This window comes from Delphinus delphis, chromosome 12 (genome assembly GCF_949987515.2).
Source record: "Delphinus delphis chromosome 12, mDelDel1.2, whole genome shotgun sequence".
Taxonomy (NCBI): domain Eukaryota; kingdom Metazoa; phylum Chordata; class Mammalia; order Artiodactyla; family Delphinidae; genus Delphinus; species Delphinus delphis.
In genome coordinates this window covers 56,626,311-56,636,751 of record NC_082694.2, presented here as the reverse complement: position 1 = coordinate 56,636,751, position 10,441 = coordinate 56,626,311, and the positions used below count along the sequence as shown (strand labels likewise).

At 40.4% G+C, this 10,441-nt stretch overlaps 1 non-coding gene across 1 annotated transcript; it reads left to right on the top strand.

The window, feature by feature from the left end:
* Positions 1-9,437: 9,437 nt before the first annotated feature.
* Positions 9,438-9,544, top strand: LOC132435659 (U6 spliceosomal RNA). The gene has a single exon (XR_009521602.1). It is a non-coding gene; the product is annotated as a U6 spliceosomal RNA (small nuclear RNA).
* The last annotated feature ends 897 nt before the right edge of the window (positions 9,545-10,441 follow it).

The following is a 10,441-nucleotide window of genomic DNA, read 5'->3' as shown; positions in this document are numbered from 1 at the left end:
GATTGGGAGTTTGGGGTTTGCAGAGGCAAACTATTATGTATAGAATGGATAAACAACAAAGTCCTACTGAATAACACAGGGAACTATATTCAGTATCCTGTGATAAACCATAATGGAAAAGAATGTGTGTGTGTGTGTGTGTGTGTGTGTGTGTGTGTGTATAACTGAGTCACTTTGCTGTACAGCAGAAATTAATACAACATTGTAAATCAACTACATTTCAATAAAATAATTTTTTTAAAAAACAGTGCAGGGCTCACTTCCCCCCACCCTTGCTCCACCCTTCCTTTGGTAATTCTGCTCCTGAAGTAACTAAGGGGTGGAAACAATAGTTAATTCACGTTGAGCATCTACTCTGTCCAGGCCACTGTGCTGATTGCTTTACAAACGCTGTCTTATTTAATCCTTGGGACACAGACTTCTAGCTGTCCCCCAGTATCCACAGTAATAGAAATTTTAGCTGGGCACACAGCTGTATTTCCAGTCTCCCTTGAAGCTAGGTGTGGCCATATGACTATTTTCTGGTCAATAATTAAAAGTATCTGTGGAGAATTCCAGGTACGTAGCACCATCTTTAAGCATGTTTTTTCCTCTCCCCTGACTTCACAGGGATTCCACTGGTTTTTACAGCCTGAGAACCGAAAACATAACCCATTGAAAACCCCTGCTCTGACTTTTTCCTGATGATGGTTCAAATTGCTCGCTATTCCTCGACCTCTCCATCTTACTCCTTATATATTGGTGGTCTTTGTTCTCCCCGTCTTAGACCAACCTACTCTTAAAGGAAAACAGTTTGCCAATTTCAAGCAGTCTAGAACGATTTTCCTCTTGTCCTCTTCCCTCTACAGATCCTCCGCTTCTCCTCACCTCTTCCCAATCCATCTGTAACACCACTATTCACCAGGATCCATTCTACCTCCCAAAAGAGACAGCCAGGCTCCGACTCTGTTTGCATCTGCTGACATCACCCCCACACACACCCACCTCCTCCATTCCATTCCTTCTCAGTACTTACCTCCTGGCCCACATTATCTCATCCACTTCACACGTTCTCTTTTCTCTTGACTGCAACAGCCATACTGGGGTTTCCCCATAATCCCTCTTAGATCAGGAAGGCAAATATTTATAATTATCCCTATTTTAACAATGGGAAAATAGAGGCACGAAGAGATGTGAGGATTTGTCCATGACTGCACAAAAGAAGGAAGGTGACACCATAGCCTTTGGAATCCCAATCCAGGGCCCTTCTTTTCCCCCCTACATTCCTTTCATTCTCTCAGATACCCTCCCAGATTCCCTGAAGATCAGCGAATAGGTGGCAACTTTTACTGTCAATTATGGGCACAGCTGGCAGCTTCTCCAAGGTCCTTCAGCAAGTCTTCACTGAAATGAGAACCAAGTGGTCTTCTCTCTGCCCACCTCACCCTCTGCCTCCAACAAGCCAATACCAGAGAGCTGAGGGAAGTGATTTTATATGTATAGACTTCAACTGATAGACTTCCAGGTATGAAGAAGAGATGGACATAGTTTTCAATAGTCAGTCCTTCAACACTAGGGAAAACACACTCATGACAGCTCAGGAGAACCCATGTGTTAGAGAGAAAAGAATATTGACCTGAGCTCTACCATTCACCAGAGCATCAGGAGAAATAGGGCTGAGGGGGACTTCTCTGGTGGCGTAGTGGTTAAGCATCTGCCTGCCAATGCAGGGGACATGGGTTCGAGCCCTGGTCTGGGAATATCCCACATGCCATGGAGCAACAAAGCCTGTGCGCCACCACTACTGAGCCTGTGCTCTAGAGCCCGCGAGCCACAACTACTGAGCCCACGTGCCACAACTACTGACGCCCACAGGCCTAGAGCCCACGCTCCGCAACAAGAGAAGCCACCGCAATGAGAAGTCCGTGCACCACAGCAAAGAGTAGCCCCTGCTCGTCACAACTAGAGAAAGCCCGCACGCAGCAACGAAGACCCAACACAGCCAAAAATAAACTTAAAATTAATTAATTAATTAGTTAACTTTAAAAGAAAGAAATAGGGCTGAGAACAGAGTGGCCTTGAACAAGACCTTTCCCTTCTCTGGAGAGTGCTTCCATCTTCAGCATCAGGACCCACTGAAACTAGGCCCTCAGATGCTCAGGGGATGCTGAGTGTCCTACAGAAGCTGCAACAGCACTGAGAAGGTACCATCTAGAGACAGAATTAGAGAAGCAGGGGCTATTTTATTAACTCAACAGGATTTGTGGATTAACTGGAAGTGGATGAGGGCAGAGGAGTCACTCCTTCATAAAGCCAGGTGTCTTAGCTATCTTTGTACCCCTAGTTTTTATCGCCCACAGAATGTCCTAAATATTTGATGAATAAAGGAAGGAATGAAATGGGAATGAGGCTAGGAAGTTGACCAAACATCTCTTATTGGGTAAGACAGCTCCATATTCCATCATGATATCTGGCTCTGCATCCTAGATACCTGAGAGACTGAGACTGGAGAACAGCAGATTTTCCTACTTATTCAACATGGTTTCACACATTCACATTTTAAGTGCATTCACACACATCATCCTATTTATTATGATATTGAAAAGTAACCAACAGAGAAGATTTGGTTATCAAAATTGGACTGTGCAGAACCTGATGCTCAGAGATACACAAGTAGCTGATTCCACATCCAGAAAGGGAAGGATCCAGATATTCTCACCCTAAACCTGTGCTTGTTCCAGGATCAGGTACTCAAGAAGCTGGATACTGTAGGGAAATCACCCACAAAGAGAGGGACTGAACCACCTGACATCACATAGGAAAGAGGTGCATATCACACCATCAGCTTCCACCTTTTGGAAAGGGCTGCTAGACATATTACCCTCAACTACTGGCCCCCTGGATGGCCCAAGGAGCCCAGAAGTGTGGCTGGAAAAAGGACTGAGTGCAAATGAGTGTCACTAAGAGCTGGCCAAGAGGGATGGGGGTGTGGAGTGGGTAGGTGGTTATGTTCCAAAATTGGCCAGTGGGAGTGGGCAGGACAAAGCACAGAAAAGTAACACTTCTTGAGTACCTACTATGTGGCCGGCTCTATGATCAATACTTTACTTACACTGTGTCTTTGATACCCACAACAATGCTCCACAGTCAGTAGCATTAAGCTATTTAACAGATAAGGAAACAGAAGATCAGGGAGGTTACTTCACTTGTCTGGAAGTCAGACAATTAGAAGATGGCAAAGCTATGACTCAAACTGGGGTCCACAGGAATCCAACACCCATCCTCTCTGCACTATTTAGGGTGCAAAATTGTAAGAATATTACCGAAGTTCCTGAACTACCAAGGCCATTACAGGGATAGAGAAATGGCATAAAACTGAATTGTTTGTGCAGAGGATTCTTTCAGTTGGCTATTCAGCATCCATTCCCTTTTTCCTCCTTCCTAAAAAAATCCCAATTCTGTTCGACTAGCCATCCACCTCTCGTGTAACCCAGGCGACTCAGAAAAGCTTACCCTTTTCTAACTCTGGGCATAGATTCTGATTAGTCACAACAAATCAATGGATAGCATTTTTCTGGTGATTCTCACTGATCACACAGTGGACATATGACCTAAATTGGCCCAGATTACATGAAAAAATTCACATTCCATATTTCAGGAAGACGTCCCTCCCTCACTCTTTCCCTTCCCTCCCCCATCTCTCTATCCTCCTCTCCCTCTCTCTTTATCCTAATGCATAAAATCAAGGGCACAGGTTTTCCCAGTTTCTATCGGCAGCCATCTTGTGACCAGGAGGAGAATGAGTCCAAAGGTGAAACAATGTATGGACTACATATCACAGATATGGAGACAACCTGGCTTCTTGTTGATATTGCTGAACCACTGAGTCACTCAACTCTGAAGCTTGCCCTACTTATGGATTCACTGTTACATAAGATAATTAATGTTCCATGTGTTTAAACCAGGTTGAATCAGAATTTTTGTTATTTGCAGCCAAAATCCTTTCGACAGTTTGTTTTTCATCCTCTGTCTTTACAACAGATACGAAAATGATTCAGGTTAGGATGGGAGTGGTTAGTGAGGAAATGAGAGTTTGAGTCACTAATAAGTGCCCTAATTCAGTACTCTGAAACTCATCAGTGCTCATCAACACTTAGTCCTGATGCAGCACATGGACAGTACCCCTGACCTCCTGCTGCCTATCCAGATGGCTTCCTGGCAACTCTGGATTTGACAGGTAAATTCTCAGACTTGTGCCACACAGCCATGAGGGATAGGGACAGCCGAAACTGGTTTTAATTAAGCAGTTGGAGGCTGAGAGGAAACTCTTGGTCAGGTTGGAAAATCCTCCCAGTGGCTTGCCTGAGGAGAAAAGAAGATTCTGACTGAGTAGGTGAGATGAGTAAGACGATGTCCCCACCCCAGCCCCACAGTGTGGGTTGGTGTTGTACGGGGGTTTTTGATTCTCCGTTTTGTAGGTGTAGGAATGTCTGAGAATAAGTAGAGGTGGGAGGAAAGGATAATGGAAGGAAAGGAGCTGGGGCGTTGCAGAAAAGGAGAGGGAGCCCAGGGACTAAAGGACATTGTGACTCTCTGTGAATAGCCTGGCGGCCTTGGGATCTCCCTCAGGAGAAAACTGTCCTTGGCAAAGCAGCAGAAAAACCAGGTTGGGGGGTTGACCATTTATTCACAGACACTTGCAACAACAGGGGCAGTATGGAGGCAGTTCTGCAGGCACTTTGCAGGCTGCAGGCCACTGCTTGAAAGTTATAGAGGAAGAAAAAAAAAAAAAAGAAAAACAGAAGGTGGAGGGAGAGACAGAGAAAGAGAGAGAGAGGGGGAGGAGCCCTCATTTCTGAGAACATATGAGTCACTTTCCGGAGACTCCCAGAAAAATCTGGGAGACATTCAAGGGACTAAGTTCTTGCAGTTACGATGTAGAGACTCAGAGCTGTCAATTTTTAGGTATCGATAACTATGTGGTCACATTTGAGTTCGCAGGCTACTAAACCATGAGACGTCTGGATTACAGTAGTATTCCTAGGGTGACCAACTCATTCTAATTTGCTTGGGCCTTTCCTGATTTTAGCAATGAAAGCCCCATGTCCTAGAAAACTCCTCAGTCCAAGTCAGGTCAAAACGTCTCCTCATCAGCAGCCCCTATCCACTCAACCCTTAGACTGAACATGTCCCACACTGGCCATTTTCTTAGTCTACATCAAAATGATTCAACTAGACCCAGCAAAAACAAAAACTGATGACTCTCACTGCCCTAAGCCTTACTTGGGCTCCTGCAGTTGTGTTACTAGCCCGGTTAGAAATCAAGGAGCATCCCAAGAGGAAGAAACCCTGGCCTGAAAGAAATAAAGGGGACAATGGGTAATATCAAAGAGATGGCAAAAATCCCCAGTGTACGAAGTACCACATACCAGATGTCAAGCTTGCTTACTTTGGGAAGCCGCCAAGCACCTAATGAGCAAAAGAAAGGCTAGTTCAGATGCTTCTTTAAAAGAAATTAGCCAGGGAACAATCAAGAGTCTTGAATGAGCAATTAGCTCAACTGGCCAAGACTTAAAACTCCTACCTCGATCAGAACAGTTAATTGAAATTATTAACCTTTGGAGGGGAAATTACTCTTTTTGAAATTAGTGAATGTGTCATTAGCGTTATGAAGAGCTACAAAGAAAAGGTCAATGAAGCATTTATTTGGAAAGAAGAAGGCCAAACTCTTTATTCAAAACCACAATAATTAAATCAACAATGTATTTAGCCAACGTGGGCATCCTTGAACTATTATGTTAAATATAATAAGGTATACTCTGTTCTAAGTTATCGTGGAGCAGACAGGTTATCTACCAAACCCAGCCAGGGAAAAGGGGAAAATGGAAGCATATGTAAATCAAATAGTCTGCTATGGTCACCCAAATTCAGCCTCGGAATGAGCATGAAAATGGAGATTCCCAGATGCCATCAAGTGTGGTCTATTTAGACATCACTGACTCTGAATTAAAAGCATCCTTCCTTTCATGCTCATTGTACAGTAGATGTTCAATAAGACATTTTAACTGCACTATTTTGGATATTCCAATAATTTAGACAGAAGCAAATTTGTCCCCAGGGGACATTTAGCAATGCCTGCAGGCATTTTTATTTGTCACTCCTTGGTGGAGGTGATGGGCAGGAGTGGTTGCTACTGGAATCTAGTAGGTAGAGGACACTACTAAACATCCCGCAATGTACAGGGCAGCCCCTACAATAAAGAATCACCCATGGGCTTCCCTGGTGGCGCAGTGGTTGAGAGTCCGCCTGCCGATGCAGGGGACACGGGTTCGTGCCCCGGTCTGGGAAGATCCCACGTGCCGCGGAGCGGCTGGGCCCGTGAGCCGTGGCCGCTGAGCCTGTGCGTCCAGAGCCTGTGCTCCGCAACTGGAGAGGCCACAACAGTGAGAGGCCCGCGTACCACAATCAAAAACCAAAAAAAAAAAAAAAAAAAAGAATCACCCAACCCAAAATGTCAACAGTGCCACTGTTGAGAGACTTTGATTCAAATATACTCTAATTTGAAGTTTGATTTTGCTCCAACTATACAAAGAAAGGCTTTCTTGACAAATTAATGGCACTAACATGATAAATGAAAATATTAGTTTGAGAAGTAAAATAACAGTCTTTGAGAAACTTCCTCGCATGTCAACATTGAGTGTAACAATGACAATTCTTTTGTCTTTTCCTTAAAGCCAATGTGTCAGGATTTTTAATTGGTAGTCTTCCTTTAATTATTAGTTCTTTAAAGTATTAACACTGTATATCCATTCAAATCTTCCATACTTTAACCATTTTTACTTATTAAGACTGAATTTCTATAAATATGTCCTGGGGATATAATACACACCATGGTGACTATAGTGAACAAGTCTGTATTGTATATTTGAAATTTACTAAGAGTGTAGATGGTACAAGTTCTCATCACAAGAAAAACCAAATTTGTAACTATGTGAGGTGATGGATGTTGACTAAACTTATTGTGGTAATCATTTTAAATATATACATATATTAAATCATTATGTTGTACATCTAAAACTAATACAATGTTATATGTCAATTATATCTCAATAATAAATGAATAAATAGATAAATAGACTGGGTTTCTCTATAGCACTGAGCCAATTATTCAAAATTAGTGAGTTTTTTCCTTATTTTTATATTTTTTATATTTATTATATTTCCTTGAAATATATTATATATTTTTATATTGATTATATTTCCTTGAAATATATTTACATATATAACTATATATACATATAATTATCCTAAAATGCACTAATGTATTCATTTTTTATTTTTAATCAAACTTCTCTTTAATGAGAACTCAACTAAAAAGAGATCATATCATTTTTATGTTTCTTTACCTAGTTAGCTAATCATCCAGGGTTTAAAAAAAAAAAAAAAATAGTAAAACACCACTTTGTCTCTTTGCCCAAAGAGACAGGAGCTAAATTTTTGGCTGGAGTTGAATTCTGTATTTCTATTCCCAAGCATTAATATTTATTACCTGGGAGACTTCTCTGTCAACAGAGCACATATTAAACCCAGTCACTGGCAGTATGTTTAGATTATATATGTTAATTTACATTTGACCAACTCGCCTCTCTGGCACCTGCTGGGACACTAGCTAAATGCATAGCCTGGTTGTATTTATCCAGACTCCATAAACAAAAAAGCCAAATCCCCACACAGGGTATAAAAACATGAATTACATGATCCAGTGAGAGTTCCTGAGGGAAATGGCAGTTTCCAAGAAAAAAAATTATTCCAGGGTAACTCACAATCTTTGATGAGTCATGTGTTTTTCACCTTGTCTTTCTCCAGAGGAGTGAAGAAGCACCCTTTGAAAGAACACAGTAAGCAAAAATATAGGTAAATACAACCTTCTTTCCTTCTACTCTTGAGTCTTCTAAATTATGTTTGATGGTTGAAGCAAAAATTATAATACGGTCTAATATAGTTCTAAATGTATAGAGAGGAAATATCTAAGACATCTTTATTATAAATAGGGGGAGAAGGGACACAAAGGGAGGCAAGATTTTTATACCTCATACAAAACTGGCAAAATTATGACACCAGCAGACTGTGATAAGATGTGTGTGTGTCTGTGTGACATAAGACCTAAAGCAACCACTAAAAACACTCTACAGAGAGAAACACTCAAAGACACTGTAGGTAAATCAAAATGGAATTCTACAAAATGTTCAAATAACCCACAGGAAGGCAGGAAAAAAGAAACAGAGGAATTTAAATAATTTTAAACATAGAGGAAGAACAGAAAGCAAAAGATAAAATGGCAGGTTTAAACCTTAACATAACGATAATTATATTAAATATAATCAGTATGATTAAAAGTAAAAGGTGGAAAGTAAAAGGATGGGAAAAGATACATCATGCAAACACTAATCAAAAGAAAGATGGAGTGGCTGTTTTGATATCAGATAAAGTTGACTTTAAAGCAAAAAAAATTACCAGAGTCAGACAGGGACATTATACAATGTTTAAAAGGATCAATCAACCAATAAAACAGCAATCCTAAATGTAAACATACCAAACAACACAGATGCCAAATATGTAAAGCAAAAACTGATGGAAGCTTTTGGAGAAATAGACAATTTCACAAGTATATCTGGAGACTTCAACACCCTTCAATCAACAATTGCTAGTACATCTAGACAGAAAATCAACAGGATAAAAAAGAACTCAACATTACCATTAACCAACAGAATCTAATCAACATTTATAGAACACTCTACCCAACAGCAGCAGAATACACGTTCTTTTCAAGTGTCCACAGAACATATACCAAAATAGACCATATCCTGGATCATAAAACAAACCTCAACAAACTTTTAAAAATTGAAATCATACAGAGAGTGTTCTATGACCAAAGTGGAATTAAAACAGAAATCAATAACAAAGATAACAGGATAATCTCCAAACACCTGGAAACTAAACAACACCCTTGTAAATAATTTATAGGTCAAAGAGGAAGTCTCAAGGAAAATCAAAAAATATATTTAACTGAGCAAAAATGAAGATACAAGGTAACAAAATTTGTGGGACAGAACTAAGGCGGGGCTGAGAGAGAATTTTATAGTACTAAATGCATACATTAGAAAAAATAAACCCAAATCAAGCAGAAGGAAGGAAATGATAAAGAGCAAAAACAATCTCCCAACCCAGATGGTTTCATTGGAAATTTCTACCAAATGCTTAATAAAGAATTAACACCAATTTTACACATCCTCTTCCAGAAAACAGAAGAGAAAGGAACACTTCCCCGTTCATTTTATGAAGCTAGTATCATGCTGAAACCAAAACCAAACAAAGACAGTATTAAAAAAAAGAAAACTACAGACAAATATCTCTCATGAACATTGATACAATAATCCTTAACAAAATACTAGCAAATGGTGCTCATTTCGGCAGCACACATACTAAAATTGGAACGATACAGAGAAGATTAGCATGGCCCCTGCGCAAGGATGACACGCAAATTTGTGAAGCGTTCCATATTTTTAGAAACGAAGACCCAACACAGCCAAAAATAAAAATAAATAAATCTATTTAAAAAAAAAAAATACTGGGCTTCCCTTGTGGCGCAGTGGTTGAGAGTCTGCCTGCCGATGCAGGGGACAGGGGTTCGTGACCCGGTCCGGGAAGATCCCACATGCCGCGGAGCGGCTGGGTCCGTGAGCCATGGCCACTGAGCCTGCGCGTCCGGAGCCTGTGCTCTGCAACGGGAGAGGCCACAGCAGTGAGAGACCCGCATACAGCAAAAACAAAAAACAAAAAACAAAAAAAACTAGCAAATGGAATTCAGTAATATAAAAAACTTACAGACCATGATCAAGTGGGGCTTATTACAGGGATGGAAGACTGGCTCAATATTCTAAAATTAATCAATACAATCCACCATATCAAAGGCTAAAGAAGAAAAACATACGATCATATCGGTCAATATAGAAAAACACTGGACAATTTTGAACACCCATTCATGATTAAAAAAAAAAACTCAGAAAAATAGGATAGAGGAGAACTTCCTAAACTTGATAAAGAACATCTAGAATACACTTACAGCTAATATTATACTTAAAGGTAAAAAACTGAATGCTTTCCCTTTAAGATGAGGAATGAGGCAAAGATGTTCACTCTCACCACTTTTACTCAACATAGTCCTGGAAGTTCTAGTCAACATATTATGGCAAGAAAAGGAAATAAAAGGCATTCGGATCAGAAAGCAAGAAATAATACTGTCCCTATTTTCCAATGACTTAATTATCTATATAGAAAAGCCGAAGGAATCTACAAAACATCTCCTGGAACTAATAAATGAGTTCAGGAAGGTTGTAGGATACAAAATAAACATACAAGAATTGACTGTATTTTACATACTAGCAATAGACATGTGAATACA